The sequence below is a fragment of the Schistocerca gregaria genome, chromosome 4, assembly GCF_023897955.1.
Source record: "Schistocerca gregaria isolate iqSchGreg1 chromosome 4, iqSchGreg1.2, whole genome shotgun sequence".
Lineage (NCBI taxonomy): Eukaryota > Metazoa > Arthropoda > Insecta > Orthoptera > Acrididae > Schistocerca > Schistocerca gregaria.
The window spans coordinates 573,804,546-573,822,047 of NC_064923.1; positions in this window are offsets into that span (position 1 = coordinate 573,804,546).

The following is a 17,502-nucleotide window of genomic DNA, read 5'->3' on the forward strand; positions in this document are numbered from 1 at the left end:
GTGTGTTCAGTCAGCTGTAGACTGTGTGTCTGGAGACAACTGTTCCAGTGGCTGCGGTAAGGTCCCAAACAAGGCTACCTGCAGTATTCCGTAGCCGTCTGCGGGCACTGATAGTGAGATATCGGTCTTCTTGTGGTGTTGTACTTTGTGGACGTTCCGTACTGTAGCTTCTGGACACGTTTCCTGTCTGCTGGAATCGTTGCCATTATCTTGAGATCACACTTTGTGGCACACGGAGGGCCCGTGCTACGACCTGCTGTGTTTGACCAGCTTCCAGTCGCCCTAGTATTCTGCTCCCATAACGTCATCAATACGCGTTCTCTGAGCCATTTTCAACACACAGTCACCATTAGCACGTCTGAACACTTACTCGCTGCGCCATACTCTGACATGCACCAACACACCTCTGCGTGTGTGGACTGCTCCCAGTTCCACCGTGAAACGACCGCAGGTCAAATGCACTGCGTGGTCATACCCCGAGGTTATTTAAACCCGCAAACCGTCTACCAGAGCGTTGTTTCACCATGTATCAGCATTATCCTTAATTTATGAGCATGAGTGTAGCTAAAACCGTTACATTTCTTCCAAACACCAATGCGTTCGGTGCGTGACATTACTGACAGAGCATTGTGAACCGAGCCGAAGTAGCTTAGCTGGGCAGCGACCGACTTGCGCACACACCTCTGTTAAGTCTAGTTTACACGACGGCAGTAGGTTGCAGGCAACTGCGCTACCGGTCCATGCCCGCCTCGCGTTTGGGCAACTCGTCGGTGGAACTAAACAGTTTCGGCGTGTTCCAACTTTGGCGACACTAGTTGCATGAGTTTTACGGTTATGTGCGTTCGTAGAGTGTAGACAAATTGAAATATGAAGTGGGGAACGGAGAATAATGTTCGCTTTTTGGATATCTATGCTTTGCATAGGTGTTTGTGGGATTTCAGCTATGCTGGTTACAAAAATAAGCAGCTTATTGCTGCTGCTGAGACCGTCATGTGCGATCAGAACATGGATAGTTTGACAATATCTGAGCTGCAGGGCAAAATTTATTGAATCAGGAGCACATGCACAACAGAATTAAGAAAATTACAATCAAATGTAATTCTAGCTGTAGAAATGATCTTGTCTACAAGACCAAAATCCCATCGTTCGAGTTGGCCCACTCTTTTTTTTTAAGGAATATTGTTGACAGGATGGAAGGCTACGCAAATCAAGAAGCGACATTCTTTATTCTGTATTCATCTGTTTAAAACGTCGCAGCACTGCTCCCCATTCACAAATGTTTGAATTTTAAAATATTGTCATTGTACAGATATATCTTCAAGAGAGTAGTTTGTAGACTATTCTCTTCTTAATACGGTCTGCTTCGAATAATTACTGCTGTTAATGTTAATAATTGTTGGTGTTATCAACTAAAACCGCATCTTATAACATGCCGAGTGTTCTCGATTGTAATGCATGCAATGTGATATGTAATTTCAATTCTGACAACAGTGCTTCATACATTACAATATCTTTATTACTTATTGCATAATTAACTCTATTTAGAAGAAACGTTGTACGTCCTTTGCAACCAAGAAAGTGATTTTCTCTGCCGTGAACAGAAAATCCAAGAATCTAGTCGATCCCTAGCCGCGGTACTTGACGACTGTGAACAAGTTTTCCAAGAAAATTTGTCTCCAGTAGGACAACCTTCGAAGCGGAAAAATATCAACTACAAAGACATTTATTGCGAAGTGTTTGATAACCTTGTGAGAGCCCATGGATTTAAGATTTATGGATTATTGTATACTGAAATTTTTAAATTTATTTTCACATGAACTCTATGGACAATATACTGACGAATTCTTCTACGAAAGCCGCTTCAATAGTCTCTTTGATGCATACGGAAAGTTCTTCGACGCCATTCGATTGAAAAATGTGTGACTGTGGAGCACAGCACTGAAGAATTTATAAATAAAACCGAGAGTGAGCTTGAAAAACTACTGAACACTAATTCAAAGCTAAACGAAAGTTTCCAGCAGTTTAATATTCTAGTATCATAATTGTATTCAATTTCTGTTAGTGCATCGTCAGTAGAAAGGTCGTTATAGCGCTGAAGAGAATCAAAAGCTGCCCTCGAAATCCTACTGATTAAGAGATTGTCTCACCTTGCAATTATTTCAACCGAACCTCGTCTGCTAGCAGAACTCAGAGAGAAGGAGTCGGCAGCTCGTGGTCTTGTTGCTAGCGTTGCTACCTCTGGATCACGGGGTCCCGGACAGGTTGGGGATTTTCACTGCCTGTGGATTGGGTGTTTGTGTTGTCCTCATCATTTCATCATCATCATTTGCGGCAGTGACTAGAGTGAATAGTCAAAATATTTGACTGTGTAACAACTGGGATTTGTATGTACGCTGATGAACGCGCAGTTGAGCGCCCCACAAACCAAACGTCATCATAATCAGAGAGAAGGAACATTTCTTTGAGGATGTAGTTGCTTCCCTAAAGATAAGAATGGAATTTCAGTTCCGTTGATCCTGCAGAGGTGACCTACCGATGTGTGAAGAGTGAGTTTACAGTCTGAAACTAGATATTTTCTAGAAAAGTTTGCACATAATTGTACAGATTGATATTAGGTCTAATGATTTCAGTATTATTCTTTCAGCTGAAACTACTATTATGCGATCAGTTTAACGTGGCAGTCAATCGCGACTGCACTGCACTAATTAACGGACTGATCATAGTGTTCTAATGTGGCGGAGGGTAAGCAGCATGGCTGCTGTTCCTCCTCCATCTTCTTTGGTGATGTGATTACCTCTCTTGTGGACTGGCATACCGCTACTTCCTCAGGCTGGTGAAGTAGGCTATGGCGGCTTGATCTTCTGGGACAGGTCTCTTCCTGCCACTCTTCCGTCACCCACTTCTCAGAGACTCGGTAGGTGTGCTCCCCGTCCTGCGGCGTGAAGATTGGGTGGGCGTTGATGATTTGTAGCTCCTTGCTGGACACCAGATCGTAAGACAAGCCACGGATGTGGCTAAGGTCACACGGATGGTGGGGAAGGGGAGACTTGGCCGTGTCTGCTAGCGTGAATGGGTATGGATTGTCCCAATGGCAGTGCGATCCATCCCTCAGAGACGCCGCGATCTTCTTTAGGAAGGGCTGGACGCTGCGCTCGTCTGTGAGCGGCAGGCACTCAGGCAGGCCTTCTTCCTCAGACTCTTCCTGGTCTGGCAAATTAAAACTGTGTGCCAGACCGAGACTCGAACTCGGGACCTTTGCCTTTCGCCGGCAAGTGCTCTACCATCTGAGCTACCCAAGCACGACTCACGCCTCGTCCTCAAAGCTTCACTTCTGCCAGTACCTCGTCTCCTACTTTGACGTAACAACTGAGCAGCGATCTTTGCAAACTTCATTGGAGCAGCGGCTGAAAGGTACATGATTCTGTGTATAATAAACCAACTACAACATCCCGAGTTTAGCTTGATTTATGAGAGGCTCAAAATAGAGCCTAACATTTGCTCTCAGCCCAAAGAAGTTCTTTGAAACGATAATATAAATATAATGTGCAGAGGAGGGGCTTCTTTCAGAAGTGATAGTTCTGCAAGGTTCGCAGGAGAGCTTCTGTAAAGTTTGGAAGGTAGGCGACGAGGTACTGGCAGAAGTGAAGCTGTGAGGACGGGGCGTGAGTCGTGCTTGGGTAGTTCAGGTGGAAGAGCTCTTGCCCGCGAAAGGCAAAGGTCCCGAGTTCGAGTCTCGGTCTGGCACACAGTTTTAATCTGCCAGGAAGTTTCATATCAGCGCACACTCCGCTGCAGGGTGAAAATCTCAATCAGGAAGCAGATGCTCTGCCTCCCGCATTTCTTCAAGGGGGCGGGGTTGTGCACGTCTGAGTGGCGCCGTCCACCCCCGCCGGCCGCCTCACAGGGGTGGCGGAGGCGGGGGCAGCCGTTTTCTTCAGCGCTCACATTTCACCACACAGCTGCTGGAGCTGGCGATGGACGGCTGCGAGCTCATAAACAAACGAGAACTTATTCTGCCCGAGGGGCGAGGAACGGTGCGGGGGAATAAGCCTCGCCTCCCTCTCGCAGGGCTGCCACCCTACGTCCACGTTCTGTGCCTCCACGGAAGCGGAACTGACATAACAGTCATAGCGATCGCTGACTCTCTTTGTTGTGGTGAGAGACTCATTCGAATCCTTTTATGCACCAGGATTAGCCTCTCTATTCATTTCAAAATAAGAAAAGAAACAAGCATCAAAAACACAAAATAAATTAGGGTACACCAAGCTTTGGTAGTGGTTGCAGCGCAATTGTTTGCAACGGTTGGCAGTGTTATTTCAGATCCGACCTCTACCGGTATCTTACGCAACTATAGTTGAAAACACTCCCTACCTAAAACTGCCACAATGTAGTGTACGGTACTCTTAATACCAGCTGAGATTTAAATCTACAATATTGAGTGCTTCAGCTATCTATATGGTCACCTCACGGAACTTTATTGATCGTGACCGGGCCAAATACCACACGAAATAAGCGTCAAACGAAAAAACTACAAAAAACGAAACTTGTCTAGCTTGAAGGGGTAAACCAGATGACGCTATGGTTGTCCCGCTAGATGGCGCTGCGATAGGTCAAACGGATAACAACTGCCTTTTTTTAAATAGGAACCCCTATTTTTTATTACATATTCGTGTAGTATGTAAAGAAATATGAATGTTTTAGTTGGATCGCTTTTTTCGCTTTGAGAGAGATGAACATTTTATTTCGGTTGTTCCAATGTGATACATGCACTTTTGTGAAATTGTCATTTCTGAGAACGCATGCTGTTACAGCGTGATTACCTGTAAATATCTCATTTATGAAATAAATGCTCAAAATGATGTCCATCAACCTCAATGCATTTGGCAATACGTGTAACGACATTCCTCTCAACAGCGAGTAGTTCGCCTTCCGTAATGTTCACACATACATTGACAATGCGCTGACGCATGTTGTCAGACGTTGTCGGTGGTTCACCATAGCAAATATCCTTCAACTTTCCCCACAGAAAGAAATCCGGGCTATGGTATGGTGCTTCGCCGACCAATCCACCCGTCATGAAATATGCTATTCAATACCGCTTCAACCGGACACGAGCTATGTGTCGGACATCCATCGTGTTGAAAGTACATCGCCATTCTGTCATGCAGTGAAACATCTTGTAGTAACATCGATAGCACATTACGTAGGAAATCAGCATACATTGCATCATTTAGATTGCCATCGACAAAATGGGGGCCAATTATCCTTCCTCCCATAATGCCGCACCATACATTAACCCACCAAGGTCGCTGATGTTCCACTTGTCACAGTCATCGTGGATTTTCCGTTGCCCAATAGTGAATATTATGCCGGTTTGCGTTACCGCTGTTGGTGAATGACGCTTCGTCGCTAAATAGAGCGCGTGCAAAAAATCTGTCATCGCCACGTAATTTCTCTAGTGCCAGTGGCAGAACTGTACACGACGTTCAAAGCCGTCGCCATGCAATTCCTGTTGCATAGAAATGTGGCACGGGTGCAATCGATGTTGATGTAGCATTCTCAACACTGACGTTTTTGAGATTCCCGATTCTCGAGCAATTTGTCTGCTACCGATGTGCGGATTAGCCGCGAGATCAGCTAAAACACCTACTTGGGCATCATCATTTGTTGCAGATCGTGGTTGACGTTTCACGTGTGGCTGAACACTTCCTGTTTCCTTAAATAACGTAACTATCCGGCGAACGGTCCGGACACTTGGATGATTTCGTCCAGGATACCGAACAGCATACATAGCACTCGCCCGTTGGGCATTTTGATCACAGTAGCCGTACATCAAAACGATATCGACCTTTTCCGAAATTGGTAAACGGTCCATTTTAACACGGGTAATGTATCACGAAGCAAATACGCCAGCACTGGCGGAATGTTGCGTGATACCACGTAATTATACGTTTGTTACTATTACAGCGCCATCTATCACAAAGCGTAAAAGTGGTCCAACTAAAACATTAATATTTCTTTACGTGCAACACGAATATGTAATAAAATATGGGGGCTCCTATTTTAAAAAACGCAGTTGATATCCGTTTTACCTATGGCAACGCCATCAAGTGGGCCAACCATAGCGCCATCTGGTTTCCCCCTTCAAGCTAGACGAGTTTCTTTCTTTGTAGTTTTTCCGTTTGATGCTTATTTCGTGAGATATTTGTCCCGGTCACGATCAATGGACCACCCTGTATGCTCGTATCAAGCGAGCTCAAAGTGTTTAAGGAAGGGAGAGACGGACATAAAGTATTGTGTCGACTTGTAGTCCTCAGGGACAGTTTCTGTAGCACGTAGTGATGATTGGTTGGTGTTTTCGTTTGTTCTGCTCAGTGCTACCCAGCGTTAGGTCTGTACCATATTATGGAACAATGCACTTCTCATAACACCTAGTTAAAGAAAAAAATTGCTTACGGTTTTTCTGTAGTCCTCTCGTACAGAATATTTCTCGTATTAAAGGACACTCACACATTTACAGTGCAAAGTACACGTTGAAAACAAAAACGTACGATAGCGAACATTCACAAAATATTTTTGATGATTTAATGCTTGAGACTTTCTGCATAAGATGATTACCAGAAAACAGCAATTAAAATTTTTTTTCCAAATTCGCCGAAAACTATGTAAGATGATCCGCCATTAATTGCAACATTAATGTGTTATTGTAAAGGCAAGAAAATAATGCTGCAGCTCACACATGAAAAACACGCATAACTGTCAGAATTGCAATATTTTCCCGTTTTTCTTGTTCTCCAACATTCGCGCGACAGTGTTTGAGTAAGCGACGTCTAAGCTTTTAAAACTAAAGAGCTACCTAAAATTAGTTTGATAGGCTTTATTAATTTGAGTTAGGTCAGCTTAATTGTGCAGTTCGATAGAATGGTAACTGCGGTATTGACTAGGGGTCGTAAAACTGCGGTCCTCTGGCCGCATGCGACTCGAATCAAGTATCTGTGTGGCCCGCGATTCTTAGTTGTATTTTGTAATAACGTGCGTCTAGTAACTAACAACCGAATCCAAATTCGTCTTCTAACGTTAAGCGCATCTTAAGAGTATAGTTTTTGCTGCTCCTTAACGAACAGAAATACAGAGAGAGTGTCTTTTAAGACGTGCTTAATTGATGTTGGCGAATTGGGCCGTCAGCGTGACGTTGGCCCACTTACTTCAGGGGCACAGAGGTAATTAGTACGGTCACTGCGAGGTTAAAGTATGACTGTTTAATTGTTTGTCTTCCAGTACCGACAAGTCAAAGGTGCGTGTGCCACGTACCATCAGTTACTAGGTTACAGATTCCAAACGGAAGTAAAATGGATTCGTGTATGCGCATTATAGAGACCGTCATCTTCAAATGGGGTACATATTTCTGCCAAGGAATACTAAATTAAATTGAGAATGTTGTAATACAACGCAATGAGATGAAGAAAACTAAGGTTTAAAGCACTGAGTAAACATTTTTGATCGTGCCTCATATTGCATAATGCGTTTAAATAGGACTACAATTACTGTTATTAATCAACTAATCATCCTCTCACACGGAAAACAACAAACATCGTCAGGCGTTTACTATGTTAGTACGTTGGGGTCGCTAAGGTGGCCCACTGGAGGTTCATTAAATACAAGAATTTCCAAAATGACCTTTATAACTTTGGTAACATTTATTTCAGAAATGGGGATAGAAAGGAAGTTGCGGTTTGCGTCATAACGTTCGCACACACCTGAAGGTTTGTGTTTCCTTGTTTTTGACACGTTAGTTCAAATGGCTCTGAGCACCATGGTACTTAACATCTGAGGTCACCAGTCCCCTAGAACTTAGAACTACTTAAACCTAACTAACCTAAGGACATCACACACATCCGTGCCCGAGGCAGGATTCGAATCTGCGACCGTAGCGGTCGCGCGGTTCCAGGTCTCTTCTACGTATACAACCTTATTTCATGAATCTTAAACCAAGTGTTAGCTATGATTAAGTTATGCTCTGTACAAAATTCTACCAGGCGTCTGCCTCTTTCATTCCTTACCCCCAGTCCATATTCACCTACTACTTTTCCTTCTCTCCCTTTTCCTACTTTCGAATTCCACTCCCTCATGACTATTAATTTTTCCCCTCCCTTAAATATCTGAATAATTTCTTTTATCTCATTGTATATTTCTTCAATCTCTTCATTATCTCCAAAGCTAATTGGCATATAAACTTGGACTACTGTTGTAGGCGTGGCCTTCGTGTCTACCTTGGCTACCATAATGCGTTCACTATGATGTTCGTCGTAGATTATCCGCGTTCCTATTTTTTATTCATCATTGAATCTATTCCTGCTTTCTCCGTATTTGATTTTGTATTTATAATCCTGTATTCACCTTATGAAAAGTCCTGTTCCTCCTGCCACCGCACTTAATTAATTCCCATTATATCTAACATTAACCTCTTCATTTTCTTTTTAAATTTTCTAACCTACCTGCCCGTTAAGGGACCTGACATTCCACGCTCCCTTTCGTAGAAGGCCAGTTTTGTTTCTCCTGATAATTACGTCGTTTTCAGTGGTCCCCACATGGAGATCCGAATGGGGGACTATTTTACCACCGAAATATTCCCAAGAGGGCGCCATCATCATTCAACAATTTATAGTAATGCTGCAAGCCCTCGGGAAAAATTAGGACTGTAGTTTCCTCTTGCTTTCAGTCTTCGCAGTATCAGCACAGCGATGTTGTTTTGGTTGATGTTACATGTCAATCATCCAGACTGTTGCCCCTGGAACGGCTGCTGCTTGTCTACAGGAACCACACGTTTGTCTGACCTCTCAACAGATCTCCGTTGTGGTTGCACCTACGGTACGGCTATCTGTATAGCTGAGGCACGCAAGCCTCCCCACCAACGGCAAGGTCAACCATCGTGGACGGTGGGAGGGGGCGGGGGAGAGGTAGGGACTGTAATCTCGCTAAAGTATCCTGCGTGCTACCGGTGGTTGAAATCTGTTAAGTGGCTGCTAGAACTATGCATAAAGTCGCAAATAACACCTTTTTATCTAACCCCCTTTCCGAAAAATAGGTCATAAAAGTTGCAAAGACTATTTTGGAAGTCTCTGAGTAATTTACGTAGATTACCAGTTAATAATAAGATCGGTACGTATGCGGTCCGAGGTGATGCTCTACAATTTCAGTATTGTCTCTTGTACAAAAAAGTCTGACGACCACTGATATAGACCGGTTGTGTGCTTTTCTCTCTATTGGCAAAATCGGACACCCTCTCAAAAAATGGACCTACGGAAAGGAAAACGTAGAAAGATAGACGGAGATGACGCAGTAATGTACATTTGATTGCTATCTCTGTGGAGGTATACCTCCATGGTTGTCTATGAGTTTACGTCATCTCCTATCGAGGTAACTCACTGAATTACTACGACAGCGACAATAAGCAAGAAGGTGTTATTCAGAACCGCAGACGATAGTGGAGTTTATTTGCGCTATTCCAGCGTATACTGCAAGTGTTGAACGTGTGTCTCAATTAACTTCGGGCTTCTGGACAAATGAAAGAAACAGATGACATGTGGAATCAGTTAACTGCATTGCATTACAGTTACCACGATGGAACTTGCTCAGGATTTTATTGCTTTATTTCAGAACTAACATAGATTTAGGATAAGTTTAATTCCCCAAAAAAATATAACTAAACTTCCAAGGAAATGATTGATCTCTGCAAGTACAGTTTATCGCGTGTTTCTGTCCTAAAATAATAAAGTAATGTAATGTCAAAGCTTTGCTTTCAAAATTTGATGTTTCACTATAATATGGCATTCTTTGTTATAAGACTTTTATCCATTGTGGATGTGGAACACTGCGACTGTGGTGTGAAAAGGTTTTTAGAAATTACTGCAACCAGTCACCTTTTATGTAGATGTATTTTATTTAACCATGACCGGTTTCGAGCTGCCTAGCAACTCATCATCAGATACCATCTGATGATGAGTTGCTAGGCAGCTCGAAACCGGTCATGGTTAAATAAAATACATCTACATAAAGCTGCCTAGCAACTCATCATCAGATACCATCTGATGATGAGTTGCTAGGCAGCTCGAAACCGGTCATGGTTAAATAAAATACATCTACATAAAAGGTGACTGGTTGCAGTAATTTCTGAAAACCTATTCTTTGTTATGTTCTAATTCGGACCTTCATGTTCTGTACGTCTTTGTAATTTGATACATTTTGCTCTTTTTCATATCCCACATTTCGTTAAAATGACCTGGTAAAAGAGCGAACAGGATAGCTCCCAACCTCTTACCCAACTATATTGCAAGGAGCAACTACATGCTGATTCACAATGTTAAACCAGCCCTTCCGCAGTGCACATTTTAGACGAGTGGAAACGCAGTGTTCAGGCACGTCTGAGAGAGTTTGTTTTCCACTAAATTTGTTAACAGTATATGGAATGCATAAATTAGTAACTAACATAACTGACGCAAATAACTCATATCAAAAAAATCTACGTAAATCAACGCACGCTGCACTGCACTGCTAGATAGCGAACTGATTCTTATTCATCCTATACAACAGCTAGAGCATTCTTTCGCAAAAGGCCACTTCCCCATGACAAGCGCTGCTCGCTCTTCAGTTTACAGACCGACTGTGACTATTAAGCCGGCCGCTGTGGCCGAGCGGTTCTAGGCGCTACAGTCCGGAACCGCGCGACTGCTACGGTCGCAGGTTCGAATTCTGCGTCGTGCATGGCTGTGTGTGACGTCCTTAGGTTTAAGTAGTTCTAAGTCTAGGGGATTGATGACCTCAGATGTTAAGTCCCATAGTGCTCAGAGCCATTTGAACCATTTTTTAGGCCCTTGTATGGGAGAGATCTGTATATTAATACAGGTTTCGGCCGCTTCCTGAGCGCAGAAGCGTCTGCGGTATGTACGTGGTGCCTCAGCATGCAGGTCATCGGCGAGTGACGATCGCAAAGTTAAGAGCAGGCGAAATCTGAAAACTGCATCAGCTCAGGCAATGACCCAGCGATCAGATCATGTAACCTTACTGCGCAACCCAAACTCCGCGAGGTCGAAATATGGAGAGGACAAACTTTGAAGACGTCAGGTGACCCAAGATTCTTCGCGCGTGTTAAAGGGAGAGAAGGGTGTACTAGTCGCCCACACAACATTTTTTTTATATATATAGGAGCTCTGCGTTTTGTAGCGTTTTAATTTTTACGGTTTTAATAACTCATGTGAAACAGATTAAAGCTTCTATCTAACTGATTCTGAATTTTTATTTAATCTACATCTAGACTGGCAATTACTTTGAAGTGCGTAGTGTAGGGTAATTTTTATTTTACTATTCGTTTACTTGTCTCCCCGTTCTGTTTCCTGATCGACGGTGGTATGAATGATTGCGTGTACACCTCTTTGCGACCTACTGTTTATCTGATTTTACATCAGCACGATGTCTACAGGGTGGAAATACATGATGCAGAACAATATTCATGGTTTATGTTGTGAAAGACAGTTTCAGGAAATAGTGGAGAATTATCTCGCGAAATATTTCGCATCTTTCTTCGCTTATCTTCAAGTTTATATTCTTCTAATTATTGTAGCTAAATTTAATCGTCGTAATAGGTCATTATTATTTTCTTCAACAAGTGAGGTTTCTGCGACGCTGAATGGTGAGAATAAAAGGCACATGTGGTTCACATTAAGTCTCTCGCGCTGAATGCCATACTGCTCGGAATAGATAAATGGAAACTCTCACAGCTGAGAATACTCGTAAATTTTAGAATTAACAATTTGAGACTACACTAGGAAGAAGAAGGTAGAAGATTAGAGTTTAACGTGTCGTCGACAACGCGATTGTTAAAGACTGAGCACAAGCTCGGATTAAGAAAGGATGGGGAAGAAATTCCGCCGTGCTCTTTTCAGCGGGACCATCTCGACATTTGCCTGGAAAGATTTAGGGAAATCACGGAAAACCTAAATCTGGGTGACCGTATGGGGATATGAAACAGTCGTCTTCCCGAATGCGAGTACAGTGTGCTAACTATTGCGCCACTTCCCTTGGTATTACGTTATGAAAAGTAGGAAAGAGGAAGATGAACTAACCTCAACAAAAAGAAAGAAACCTTGGAAAATAGTGCTTGTTAACAAGCGTTTCCACATAAAGCATATGGTGTAACTGACGTGCGCTTAAGTGGCGTTTATGAAATGAGTGGAGCCCTGAGCTATATCCTGATGGATAAAAGAGCCACACGCAAATGGAAATGCTATCTGACATTAAAATCAAAGTAAAAGATTGGGTCGGCACCAACTCAAGCCACACGACAAACAAGAGATTCGACTGAGTTGGAAAATTAATTAATTTAGTCATAAGAAAAACATTTATTGTAATGTCACCCATAAAAATGGGATGTAATTGTTAATGTGATCCAGGGATTGTTCACATGAATCAAATAAGCGTGTGAACACTGTGAATAAGAGCAGCTTGCAGCAATGTTCGCTTCAGTCCGGAACCGTGCTGCTACTACGGTCGCAGATTCGAATCCTGTCTCGCGCATAGCTGTGAGTGATGTCCTTAGGTTAGTTACGTTTAAGTAGTTTTAAGTCTAGGGGACTGACTGATGACCTCGGATGTTAAGTCCCATAGTACTCAGAGCCATTTGAACCAGCAATCTTCCTGAAAACATGATCTACACTAAAGCGTTTGTTTTAAATAAAAAGGGAACACTAATTATTGGACCTGTGCGCATGGAAACGCTATGGATGGTCTGACAAGGAAACTACAAGGTAAATGGCATAGGTAAAGGAGACGTAACATCGGCACACTGGATAAGACTTGAAACAAAACTGTTTATGATTAAGACATTAATACAAGACATCTATATAACTGCTGTTGCCTGGTAACTACGTCCGATTGCTTGTGAAATGATATACGATTCACAACAGAATCTCTTAATTTAGAATCGTGGTCGTAATTAGAGGAGGATGGGAAAGATTTAATACTCGCCACTCACTCACACAACCACTCAAAGAACATCAAGGACGGCCCCAACACCAACATGCAACGAGGCTAGGAGGTATGTTCTGCTGCGTTGAGAAATAATTAAATAAAAGAGCAAATCCGAGTATCGCGGATGAATTTAAAGTTGAGCCTAGGTTTGGAAAAACCGCCTCTGCGAGGGCTACATGTACACGCCTACGCGGTTATCATGAAATCTTACCACAAATACAACTGAATAATCCGGACAGGAAATATTTAATATAATCAGAGCAATACGTAAACTCTGGAACAGAGAAAGGGGGCCACAGGAAAGTTAGGCTCACAGTTTACTAGAGTGTCCACGTGGTTCTCGGAGACAATTTCTACGTAGCGTGGCCAAGTTTTAGCAACATTAAGCCACACAGCCGCGAATAATTAACATTTTACAGAGGACACATTTGAATAGACAAAGGGTAATGGCCGAGGGCCAACATACTCTAACAGTAACCCACGTGGATTGTTGCATTAGGAATCACACTGAAAGTCTGCAAAAGCCTTGCATTCCTTGCTGCGATCCAGCTAAACAATCTTTATAAAACAAAACAGGAGTCCAGAAGCTGCACAAGGTGCAAGTTCAGTGAGACTGAATTACAAAAAGCTCCCCTCTCGCTGTGAGACAAAGCGCCACGCGGTTAAATCAACTACCCTTCTTCGAAGAGACTCGGCTGTAGACTCTCGGAGAGCTGGCAGCAGACTGCCCATATCACACTAAAACTTCTTCCACACAACCTCGCGGCCAGGAAAACCCTGAGATGAGGCTTCTGGCACCAACCTAACACCGGTAACTTTCACACAAAAGGAACAAACCTCTGTGCCTATCTGAAAACTACAAGGGTTGGCCATTCTGTAAGAGTACCACTGATTCTCTGTACCAACTAAAGCACCGTACAGCAAAATGAAACCCACATTCATTCACTCAGGCATGCCAGAGAGTTTTGGAATAGGAGAACATGGGATAAACATTTTATGGAATCATAGTCTTTAGTTGGGTTACATATAAAACATGGAAGACTTATAATGACGTTATAGACACATTTGAAAGTCTGCAAAGAACCAATATAATACCCATATGATGATTTCAAATCGTAGAAAGAAGTAGGCTATGGCTGGATTGAATCACAGCTCTGTCTTCTTTGGTACGAAATTTAGCAACGAAAATACCTGAATTGTTCTGTAGGATCCAAAGTGCACTGGAAAGCAAATACAATGACAATGAAAGGGGAGTATAGGACCCTTTCAATGACTTTCCAACTACAAATAACCAAAAATTATGTTCCCCATCCATTTGCATTAAAGTCTAGTCGAAAGTGGTTGGCTCCGTTTTTGAACAGCAGGCGAGACAAAGTTTGTGTCACCCAACTTTGCATTGTTGCCAAATTTATTCAAGATGGTTGATCCAAGATGGTAGAGATAGATGTGGCAATGTCGCAATGACGTCATGGAGGGAAATTCAAATTTTGGCGGGAAAATAGGTCAGTTGGGCTATCTCCACTAATCTAACCTTCTCCCCTCCCCTCCCCCCAGAAAATGGCAGGAAGTTCAAATTTTCGCAGAAAAAGGTCACTTAGGCTACCTCCACTAACCTAAGAAAATGACGTGAAAATTTTGGCGGGAAACTAGGCCACTTGGGCTACCTCCACTAACCTAAGTCATCCGACCGCCACCTCTTCCTTGGACTTGGCGGGAAAAGGACTCAGCCAGTGGTGGGCTGCTGGATAGGACAGATGTAAGTCTTTATTCTGCATGCAGAGTTTATTCAAACTACTCCTAAGTCACCGAAATAATGCAGTATACTGATGTACAGACAGGAAACAACTCGTAAATTGTCGAAATAATGCATGTACAACACTCTACAAACAAGATCATTAATTGCAAACTGTCGAAATAATGCACTGCACAGCCTACAAATATGTTCACAAAGTAATGCAACAGACACAAAAACAACTCGTACATTGTCAAAAAAATAATGCATGTCTACCTCTGGTGGCCGTGCGGTTCTAGGCGCTGCAGTATGGAGCCGAGCGACCGCTACGGTCGCAGGTTCGAATCCTGCCTCAGGCATGGATGTGTGTGATGTCCGTAGGGTAGTTAGGTTTAATTAGTTCTAAGTTCTAGGGGACTGGTGACCTCAGAAGTTAAGTCGCATAGTGCTCAGAGCCATTTTTGTGTAACGCTATGCAAACACGCTCACAACACTTAAACAGCCTAGAATAATGCACTGCACAAATACTCATTACACGTAAAAATGCTTTTGTACTATAGTCATCGTCAATCGCAATGTATAAGCAAACTGTTTCCGGCAGAGGTCCCAGGGCATGCGCGCCTGACGGCGCACTTATGCCAGTTCCATTTGCAAGACACCTCTGGGCCTCGCTCATGTGTTTACTGTTACTGGCGCAATGCCTTTCTACCTGCAGTCAAGCGAAGACCTATAATTATTGCGAGACTCACCATCTCAAGACAGCTAAAAGGTTGTCAGTGTTATATTGATGTCACAGGTCTATGTAAATAAGAGCCAAGTCTACCTCTGGACACACTACAGAAATCTTTTGCAATGCCTTCCCAGAATAGTACAGGATACATTGTTCCGAGTGATCCTAACAGGACATGGGATATAAGTCTAGCCATGCATGTGTTAACTGTGGCTGACACATAGCTTTCAGAGATGGGGGTTCAGTGCTGAGCAAGAAATTTTTGTTTAGCGGCTCACCCACGCAGGCATAACTAAAAGGCTGTCAGTGTCATACTTACATCACATGTCTATGTAAATAAGAGCAAAGTCTATCTCTGGACCGCCTATAGAAATCTTTTCCAATGCCTTCCCAGAATAGCACAGGATACATTGTTCCAAGCGGTCCTAACAGGACATGCGAGATGCTTCTAGCCATGCACATCTGTACTGTGGCTGACACATACCTTTCAGAGCTTGGGGTTCAGTGCTGAGCGAGAGACGTTTGCTTAGCGGCTCACCCACGCAGGTGTAACTAAAACGCGGTCACCTCTGGACACACTATACAAATCTTTCGCAGTGCGTTCACAGAATAGCACAGGATACATTGTTCCAAGCGATCCTAACAGGACATGACAGATGAGTCTAGCCATGCACATGTTTACTGTGGCTGACGCATAGCTTTCAGAGCTGAGGGTTCAGCGCTGAGTGAGAGCCGTTTGCATAGTGGCTCACCCACCCAGGTGTAACTAAAAGGATGTCAGTGTCATACTGACATCACATGTTGTAACCTTGTTGCATTAATTTGATGTGAAAGCGGTGCTGATAGACAATAAAAGCGGGTTAAAAGCTGTGAGCTGTCTGGGGTTAGTTAACCTTGCATTACTGCGCAGCTGTTTCACCAGGTATCTAGTCTAGCTTACCAAATTCTCAACCAGACTAACATTAATTATAATCTTCTAATAGTCATACGACAACCGGTGATATATATATATATATAATTTAAATAAAAAGAAATAAATCAGTTTATATTTGGAAATTTATTTTAACATTGATCATTGAAATTTCAGCATATTAAACTTGATTCATAACTAAACTGGTGCCTTATTTAGGATTGTGAAAATGTGAGATTATAATCTCACGGAACACATCAAATATGGAGCCAAGATTGGGAAACTGCATACAACACTGCATTCATAAAATAACACACGAAGAACGTTGAAACATATGCAAGAGGAAATTAACCGCAACCAACCGATTCAATTTTCACCCAAAGAAGCAACGATCTTAGCGCAATCCTGTCCGTCATGTAATTACCACACACTGGTATACTAAATTCATACTAACTGTCTGTGAAATCTTCCCGAAAAGAATAGCTGAGGGCTACTTTGATGATTACACCACATGCTTCACGTGGTCAACTTAGTTTACACAAAGAGTGTAACTCTACAATAATTTTGATAATTAAAATAAATTAGATCGAAAAGCAATTTACAAAAGAAAAACCTCGAACTGGTTGCTATCGTCTTACTATTAACCTGATGGGCCAAACAACTGTATAAGCACGTGGTACTGGTGTCACAAAGTACACCCCACGTGGGTTGAACATAAAGAAAAGTTGCTATATTGAAAAATATTGTTAAGACGAGACGTTATAATCTCACGCACATTCGCATTTAAGATTGGTGATCTTAGTTAGAGGTACTTATCAACACGTGGTTCCACTTTACTCACAAAGCAGTGACAAAGCAACTACTGGAAGATATTCTGAAGTTCACACTCGAAATACACTGCGTTGCAATTTAAGAAAACATTAGATATTTTAGAGCTAAACCTGAAATAAAGGTGATTAAATTTTCAGTTAGGCCGAACTTAAGAAATCCATTGTCCTGCGGACTTAGCAGACACGCGCTTAGCCGGAGATCTTACCACTTCCAACGCTTCCCGCGGACAGACTGACCTGCGCTCCTACCGAGCGTGCTTCCCAAATACAAACGGAA